The sequence below is a fragment of the Bombus impatiens genome, unplaced genomic scaffold, assembly GCF_000188095.3.
Source record: "Bombus impatiens unplaced genomic scaffold, BIMP_2.2 scf_0418, whole genome shotgun sequence".
NCBI lineage: Eukaryota > Metazoa > Arthropoda > Insecta > Hymenoptera > Apidae > Bombus > Bombus impatiens.
The window spans coordinates 229482-239301 of record NT_176837.1 but is presented as its reverse complement, the minus strand read 5'-3'; the positions used below and the strand labels follow the sequence as shown (position 1 = coordinate 239301).

Genomic DNA, 9820 nt, shown 5'->3' with positions numbered 1-9820 from the left:
GTGCGTCGCGCACGCCGCGCGGTGCTGCGCCGCCAAACAGACAATGGCGTCCTGTGGCGCGGTCCAACGACAAAGGGCGCCACCTCCACGAAGCGCCGCCCATTTCCAACATCCTCGTCGTTGAAAGCGGCTGTGTGGCACGAATACTGGCTGGTGAAGGCTCGAGAACGTTGCGACGTCGCACGATGTTGCTTGTTCGATTTCCCCCACTGTAACGGCATCGGTGCAAACGGGGAATGTCGGATGTACGAGAAAACGAGACACGACCACGCCAGCGTGTCGCTAGCTCCACCCATAGACACGCTCAGGCGAAACGGGACGCTGGTCGGTCTCGCAGCCACCTCGGCTTCGGCGACTTTGCCCGGCAGCGCAGGAACCTCGTCGGGCTAGCTGAGCCTGCTGTTAGAAAGAGAAACGAAGAAGGAAAGAGAAGACAGCCCGATAGAGAGGGAGATCGTACGGTTGGGAGTGTGTTGAGCGTGAGGGGTGGGGGTGCCGAAATCGTGCGGCAGGGATCTTCGCATGAAGGAAGGCAGACTCTGATGGTCAATCGGGCGCCGCGCACCGCAGCAGTGACGCGTCACTGCACCCCTGTTTTCGAGTTGCACGTGTTTCTTTCCTCTTCACCGACGCTCACGTTCAATTGTCCTCTTCTAGTTTTCCTTGGTCAGCTTGCCGCGATAACGACCGATAAACACAGTATACGAGACTCGCCCGCCCGAAAATACCGAAATAGTCGTTGCCGATGGTAGAGAGCAACGTTGTTCTCGCGACGCGGTCATTCTATCACGTTCCGTCGAACCTCGTCTCCGATCGCAGACCACGGGTCTCGTTCGTGTTTCTGTGAACGACGAATCGTTCATCGTCATTGTCGTCGTCGTTGTCGTTCCGTGGTTGTCGATTTTCCCTGTGCCGATTTGCAACACAGGAGGCAATCTTCGTTTTAGATCGATTCGCAGCTAAGCTGCAGTGGTGAATTCCGTTACGAGCATTTCGCGCCACTTCCGTTTTAAACTGTGCAATTCTCAGTGATCAGTGAGACCGTTTCCAAGAAGATCTACGATACGTACAGCGAGATTCGTCTGTTTTCGAAGTCGTGGCGAATCGAGCCGCTCGAATAGTTCCGCTGGTCGAGCTGCGTTCAAAAAGTGTTGTGAACATCCCGCGGAGACACGTAGCTGCGGATTGTGCTTTTAGCTGGTGACTGGATCCGGCCTGACCACGGCCATTCTCGACACGGTACGTTTATTAGTTTTAATCGTTCGATAAATTTCGATGTGTCAGTCGTGAATGTAAATTTTCATAGAGATGATTATACGTTATTGGAAGACACAGGTTAGAACGCGCGAAGTTACAGTGCATATGCATATGCATAATTAAGCCGTGGTATGATTTCTTATCTCTTTTATGTAAATTTCATGTATTTCCTAATATTTAAGAATGTAAAAGTAGGTTTGCCTGATGTTAATTATCAAGCACTTATAACGGCTGATCCTAAAGCAAGTTACATTTACAACTGCTTTTGCGTCTTCTTCAATTTAACTGGAAATAGGCGCGAAATTTAAAAATTCACGTATGGTATGAAACTTGTCGGTTATCAGGATCCGGCGGTCAATGATATCTTGTAAGAATTTCCTCTTCTGTAAACATTATCGCATAGAAATTGAATGATATGGCATTCTTTTGCTATTTTATAGCGAAAAGTTATAAAACGTTATTTATTTCGCAAAATTACATCTTTAAAGTTTTGTATCGGTGATTGCCGACGGATTCGTTACTAGGTTGTTAAATAGTTAATTGTGAAAGTATTTCAGTTGCAAGGAAGGAAAATAGCGTTAATAATATTGTATATCTTAAAAATAGAAAGTGCTTTTACTTTTCTTCCACATTTTTTCATATTTTTATTAAATTCAAGTAGCACTGATTTCCTCTCATATTATCTTTATGATAAATTTCTTTATAACAAAGCTTTACGTTAAACCACTTACAATCTTGCGATCATCACTATAAAAGTTGTTTTATATTTTATGCGTTTCTAAAAGCAATAGAGCCAAATATTTTTATATACAGAAGTCATTCGTTAACGTTGTGCAACTTTTTCTTATCAATTTACCGTCAATTACAAGCTCGCTAATTATTCACTGTATCCTGCGATATATTTTCTATAAAAGAACACAGATGAAACGTAAGCTAATAATTTACGAAAATACCAAACAGTCGATCCGAGTTTGTAAAACAAAGTGCATTTCTGTGAGCAGTAAATCCTTTAAGTAAAGTGCTTTGCAACTGCTATAGCCGCAAGTGATACTATACCTTATTTTACGCCTTGAGCCAATGAAACTGATTGCTCGTTCCGAATCGTCAATGGACTAAATTTTTTCGCGTAGATTCGCCCATGAGAAACTGTAATAAACCAGAATAGACGTAATAACTTGAAATGCCGACGGCATAACGCTTAGCCACAAATTGCGCGAGCCACAATAGCGCTGTTAACACTCCTGTAGCTTATTGTGATCGCGGAAAAAACGCTGTCAATTGAAAGTGAATTGCATCGGGTTTATACCGTTCGAGGGATTAAATAATGCAGCCGCTACGCTTTGTTATTTGCCGGTGAAAATTTGCCGAGCATCCAAATTACCTTTTTCACGTGAAATCGAGGAAATTAAGGTTATCCGCTGTGATTCGTTGAAATTAAGATAAACGAGGCGGGACACTATAAAGTTCTTCACCAAAATCGTTGTTGAAAAGACATTGATAAGAAGCTTGGTTAAATGTCCGAAGTAGCAAAGAATTAAAGATTAAATATGATACTTTCTAATTATAATGAATTCTAGATTATGTGGTAGAAGTCTGTACGTAATAAATGTATAGATGAATTTGAAACGATGTTACATGTCAAATAAGTAAAGCACATCTACTCTGATTGTTATTGATAAAGTGATTTAGATAAGATAAATTGAAGAATTTGCCGACTATATCAAGTATCAAAATGAAGTCTAGTAATTATCAAAGAATAAACCTTCGTCGTATTACGAATAGCAAACGATCGTTTCATATCTTGAAAATGGATCTTCCTTCGTTTCGCGAGAGATATCTTTCGAAGAACAACACGCTGTTAAATCAATTGTAGAACGACGGAACGACGATGGCAGGTTGGAATTTCCGTACGGCGCCGTTTCGCGTTGATTGAGCTTCCGCCGTTGATATTTTCATCTCATTATACTTTCAAAATTTCGGAACCGCGTGCGCGAACGTGCTAGTATATTTCGAACGAATAAAACAAATTTTCCCTTTATGAATAATTTATGCCATCGTCGGCGGAATTAGGGATCGCGGGCCACGATGGCGCGCGGACACGGCGAACACCTGTCCGCCTTTATTATTTTTACACGAACGCCGACTCGTCTGCGAGCGAGCTGCAGAGGTGGGGAAAAAAGAAACATCGCGCGCGCTCATTGAAAGTGATACAATCTCGGAAAATAACAGATGTCCCCTCGTTGCTTTCGAGTGCTCGACAAAGAAACGCTTTCGTCTACCTCTGAGATTTCACGTAAAGCCCTTTGTTGTACTTGAACCGCTCCAGGCTGAAGAGACAACCGGCCTGTCGTAGGAAATTTACCGATCCAAATCATTTACTAATTCTATGCACCTTTCTTCTCTTTACAAATTGTGGCTACTAACGGCTTAGCGTGTAGAAAAAAATCAAAGGACCCTAACCGCAATCTAATTTTTAAATATGACCCACCAACATATATACAAAGTTATATTAGGATATACAGGATATACAAAGTTTAGTTTTCAGATTGGGGAAGCCGTAAATGAAAATCTTATTGAGAGAAAACAAATTTTTAGTTTCTTTCTGAATCTCACGATGTTCTACAACAAAATTCCTATAATATTTTTGATCATCATCATCTTCGCTAAAAACAACATTTGCGCTGAAGCGGCATTGAAAATTAGTAACAGAAAAGAAAAGAAAGTATACAACATATTGGATTTTACAATTTGCCTAATACATATCGTGAAAATCACCATGAGAAATCAGCACGCGTATAATGACAGTTTAGTTTTTATCTTCTTATAATTTGCAATGCGTTGAAGGTCTTTAGCACGGTCTATTATGTGCGTGGGAAGTGTTGTTTTGCGTGCCATCAGTGCATCGTCTCGAAGTTATCGTTCATTCCGCCTAACGAGATGCAACCTGTCGGAGAGATGTGATGTTCAGTACCGCACGAAGTTAGCCGTGGGTCGTATGCTTCTAACGAGAGTAGTTGCGGCTCGTTTTCTCGCTTTCCTTCGCATTCCGCGTCCGACGGTCCTCGAACAGAGGCATCGTAATTTCATGTTTATTTACTGTGCGTCCTGAACCGAAAATTGTCAGGCATTAGGTTAATGTACAAAAATCCTCTTTGCATTTAACGATCTCTCGTTAACGAGGCCACAAAATCGCGAAATATTTTTCACCGGAAGTCGTTTTCGCCGAAAGGAAAAGCGTGCGCCCACCTGTATTTAATTGTAAATCGAGCGTCGAGGATGTCGTTACGCGTTGGACCCGTCGCTTTGAAACTTGTTTTTTCGTCCCGTTGCGAGAAAGCGACGAAACCTTACCCCGTGGTAATTTTTCGCGTAAAGTGTCTCAGACTGACTGGCTAACGAAACGAAGTAATTTAATGTGTCGCAGACTCTTCTAAACACGCGACGTAGGAGACCCAAGAAACCGAGTACATAATTAATAAATTTTGTGCAGATTTAATTTCTGTGAGAATTTAAACACGCTTATACTTAACACACTATACCGGGTGCATTCTGGCTCACCGAATAATACATTTATGTAGGTATGTATCTCTGTGTCGATTAATTTCTTCCTTTTTTTTTTTTTTAACTGAAGATATATTAACGAATTCGTTATTAATATATTTAATTTCAATTATCTGCGATTTAAAATCATGAGATAATACAGGAATAGAGGAGAGTCAACGATATATTACTCTTAATTCGTGGATTTTGGATTGGTGGTTTCTGCTGAACAAAGTTTCAATAGCAGGAGCAATGAACGCGATAAATAGTACCGTATTACGTTTCATAATCTGATAGTCGCGCTGGGTATTTGAAGTAAATGTGGTGTTTAGCGCGATACAATGCGTTGTAACCTATAATCAGTCGATGTCGGTGTACAGCTTGCACATTTTGATCGAGCCGGATCGTCGTCTATAACCGTCCAGTGACCCCCTTCATCGTGACGTTCCCGCGATGCAGATGAAAGGAGCTAATGATCTACGAAGCGGACCGAAAACCATAATTAACACTTATCGTAACCGCGACGTGATTAACCGTGATGAACGAAAGCGACGGTGGAATACGCGTAGGTGTGCGTCCGCGTCGCACGTTGTAAACTCGCCTTCGGACGAGCTGTCCCGATCGCCAAAGAGCATATTACCGACGACGTAAACACTGTGCTGACCGCAACCATCTCGGCTGTGCAAGAGTTAAATTACACGGTCGATAGTAAAAGCTCTTCTTGCTTTCAGCGGAACAAACGATTTCGTGCGTCAACACACGCTGATCACGTTTGAACTGTGCATCATGCGACGTTTTGTTAGCGTTGTAAATGGGCTAGAATGTAATTCTGCAGATCTGGTTTCGCGATATACTTAGTTTTCTACTAGGGCTGCTTTAATAGCTATGTATATGATCAGAGGATGCTGGTTTATCTTGACAAAGAATTTCTTTTTTATCCACAGAAAAAGGTATCTGTTTGTTTTAGTCTTTTGATTTTTTTCTGTAGTTCGTATAGGATGTGTTATATCATTATATATGTACATTAATTTAGGCGATTGTTTAGTAGAACATTGTAAATGAATAAAAGTAATATAAGTGTTATAAGATATGCATGATTTTCTTAATCAAAGTGATCATCCTAATCTAGATTCTTCATATGATAAAACAGCAGTTATGTAAAGCAAAAATGGTTTGTAGAATGTAGTGACATCTAGTAACGACATTTGATGTTTTCTCATATCGCAGCGAGTGTCTCTTACAAACACATACATAAACACGATGATGAGAATGAGAACCTCAAATAAACAATTAGAATCTAACAATCAGAAATAATGTTCACATAGCAACTGACGTTGTAACGAGTAAAATTTTTTTCGTACGCAAAATACAACGCGTCGCGTGTGTTTTTGATCCGCTTTTCGATCGCAATTTCGAAACAACGGTAGAGAGCGACGAACGATAAATTTATGCGCGGCGTAATCAAGCTTGGAAAAATGGAAAAATTTACCGTCGACACCGCGATGTTTATTATTCACCACAGCGTTATTTATTTTCTGGTACACTTTGAAATTTGCTTTCGGCGAACCAGTTTTGACGGTGCCAATATTTGTCCCGTTTCGAGCGCGTGCGATAATCCCCTGAATTATGTTCTTTGAAGCGGCCGCTGTTTTGTATGCGTGGAAGGGCACGTGAAAGAGCGTGCAGAAGTACAGAGATCAAATCGAGTTCTCGTGATTTACCGTTGGCTTATGAAATCGCTCGCAACAATATCGGCCGGTTATTTTTGATAGTCGGCTCGATGTGTTTCATGCGGAAACATTGATCTGCCTTTACGCGAAACCCCGGCCCGTCGCCCGGCGAAATTTGACTTTTTTTCTCTTCGAATGTTTCACACGTGTGCTTTTAATGTATCGCGATTATCAATCCGACAGATTTACGACCAGACATTTTTGTTGCGTTTCCTGAATACTGTGGATTGTTTAGTTTATAAATCTAATACGATTTACTGGAGGAAGGGTAGGTGGTGTTTATGTCGATTTTGGCTTAGGTTAACAAATTTGTGAGATTAAAAGAAATGCAAATTTGTTAAAATTATTTTCGCATATTTCATTCATCTTTCTTCAACAGGAATGCTTCGAGTAATTTGTTTATTGATAGCCAATTATTATCAATCCTTAACGAACGAATTTAATAATATACGAGTTCACGAAATACCTGCGGCAATTTTTTTTTGTATTAGATCTTCAGGTCAGAAATGAAAATTCTACAACTCACTTTGATACAATATGTTTTATTATAGTATCGTCATTATTACAACCTCTAACGTTAGATACACTCTATACAACAATGAATGTATGAATGAAGGTACATAAAAGTAAACGTATATTTCTCCTGATTGTCAATATCTCTAGTTCATTAACTTCCTTCTGTTAAGCTATCTTTCCTTTCTTAATGATCGTTGACACAATTGTCAAACACGGTACTCTCACCCTTCCGAGGCCTTGAAATCGCACAATACACAGCAATCATCTTCTACTTAATCAGTACGCAACATCCTGGTTTTAATTAATTTATGCCAACGGAAAGTCTCGTCGACAGAAGTGTCAGAAATTCCACCGGCGTTTTGTAATAACCAACATTTCACGTTCGTCCGCTTGGCTAACAACGCCATTGTTGGAGAAACATCGCGAGGTTAAGAAATTATTTCAGCTTTTCACTGGATGTCGACACGAGTTCGCGCGTCCGTGTTCACATTCAAACTAAGCATCTCAACGGATCGGACTATTTAAAGTGTAAGAGTGTGAACGGTCCGAGGAAATACGCTTCTTTGCCTGTTTCTGCACTCGGCGACGGTAAATTGCGAATGCTCGTTTAAAATCAGGCTTTTACTGGCGTAAAAGAGAAGAAAAAGAAGTCTGTTCAAACGTTAACGTTCTCCATCCGCGTTTAATCCATCGGGGGCCACTTGACACGTAATTCTTGTGTTTCCAACGGTCCGCTTAACCGTCAGCTTCGAGTCGAAATTAAGCTTTAACGAAAGTCGTCAGTAGGAAACGCGAGACATTCGTTGACTCGTGCTGCCACGGTGTGAGCCTCCGTGAAAGCGAAATTTAAGCGAAACACGGTTCGCAGCGTTTGCTTTTTCCCTATTGAAAATATAGGAGAAGTCACGAAGCGGGATATTACTCGAGATTTGAAAAGAACTATTCTGTATCTAGTTAATTTTATGGCGAGTTTTGAAGAAGAAATGTTTTCTTGTAGAAATCAGCAAAATTTCATTCGACAAATTTGTTAGAAAAGAAGTTAATCATAAATGTAACAGCTACAGGGAGAAATATACATTTCCTGTTTTTTAGGGAAAGAATTTTAAAATTCTATATATACGTTGTCAATCAATCCCATGTTGCCAAGATTCTCTATTTATTGGATGTTTGAACTTCAACTTAACACGACTTCAACTTATTAGCTTTTATTTACTTTTAAAAAATTAATCTATACTAAAATTATAGTATATTATAAAGTATATAATTATATAGCATATTACAATCCTTTGATCACAAAGTATCATTAAAATTAGAAAATGGACAAAAATATACTTATAATGCTTTTCCCCGTGAACTTTGTATGATAAGGAGTTAATTTTGTAGTATTTCAAATTTGAATATATACATATTTTTTAACTATATACTTATATATATGAATGGCAAAAAACATTGTACGCTATAACGAAGTTGGTTTGCTTTATTTAGAACAAAAAATGAAACAAGAAACATGTATGAAAAGCAGCGTGCTCAGGTTGGAGTAGAATCTCGAAGGCGGAAGCATGTGCTTCGTTTAGTATGAATAAACACCAGGTTGTTTCTGTGAAACGCCGGCGTGCAAGCTCTCGCTTGTAAATCTTATGCATTAGCCTTCTATGTCCTTGTGACTTCCTGTTGTCGTTGATGTTATAAGATTGCGGCGCGATCGCTATTTTTCTTATTTTCCACGTAATTTTTGCCATTTTTAGTAGTTCCTGCATAGAGTGCCTCTTTATTACAAATTCTCATTAACAACGCGTAAATATACATAGAGTAAAAATGCTTTCAGTATTCGATGGAAGTTTATGAAAGTAAAGTAGATAAAATATGGTATAGTGTTAGCTATACCGCTGACACAATAGTGTCGAATTTTATTTTCGAATGCTTTTTCTCGATCACGTTGTAAATTTCAATGTCAGATAACCGTATTCAACAATTTTCTGTGTTATTGATTTGTACTATCGAATAAACTAATATTCGATAATAGTCTTGCTTCTGATACTACGTTATCGTCGATCGAAGTTAATCTGTTTTTCATTCAGCGTGGTTTGCATATATATCCGATTTTCCTGTTCTCTTTGCCAAAATTTGAAATATTATTCTTTAAATGACTTTCGTGCGTCTTTCGCGTACGTAATTGTCTACAATTTGGTAATATAATCGTAAATGACCCTTAGATAGTATGTAATATGAATTTCATAAATAGAACTAGAAGAGCAGGACATTTTTGTAAAATAATGTATTGTAACCACTCAACGCACAACTGCTACGATAAAACTCATTCATACTTTTATTTATACGTTTCGTTATGCGTATGTTATCTAAAGCGTTGCATGAACGATATTGCGTCGCACGATATCTTATCCAAAGATACAAGAGATTCTTGAATAAATTTTACATACAAATTCTCAATCACATTTTCAAATATTAAACAAAAATGTAACAAAATCTGTGAAAATCTAGCGCCTTAAGGAAAACACACACACACACACACGATATATAAATCTCATCCAAAGTGTCGCATGACCTATTGCTGTGTAGAGTATCTGCCTCAGAAACTCTAAAGGCTTGAATAACTCTTATACAAAACTTCTTAATCACGATGTAAATGTCTCTTCTTTCAAATATTACTGTCAACGATTCTCAAACGTTTATCCGCGACCAATTAATCAATGGTAGACGTAAGAAATCGTTGATTTCTCCCTTTCAGCACTGTGTTAGCGTGGCCGGAGGTGGCGGCG

At 39.3% G+C, this 9820-nt stretch overlaps 1 protein-coding gene across 1 annotated transcript in view; it reads left to right on the top strand.

Annotated features, from left to right (window-relative positions):
* The first annotated feature begins 228 nt into the window (after positions 1–228).
* LOC100740508 (paired box protein Pax-6) overlaps positions 229–9820 on the top strand; it is a 56251-nt gene continuing 46659 nt past the window's right edge. The window contains exon 1 of the mRNA XM_033321279.1: positions 229–1239. The gene's annotated coding sequence lies outside the window, so the exon portion shown is untranslated. The remainder of the gene's footprint in view (positions 1240–9820) is intronic.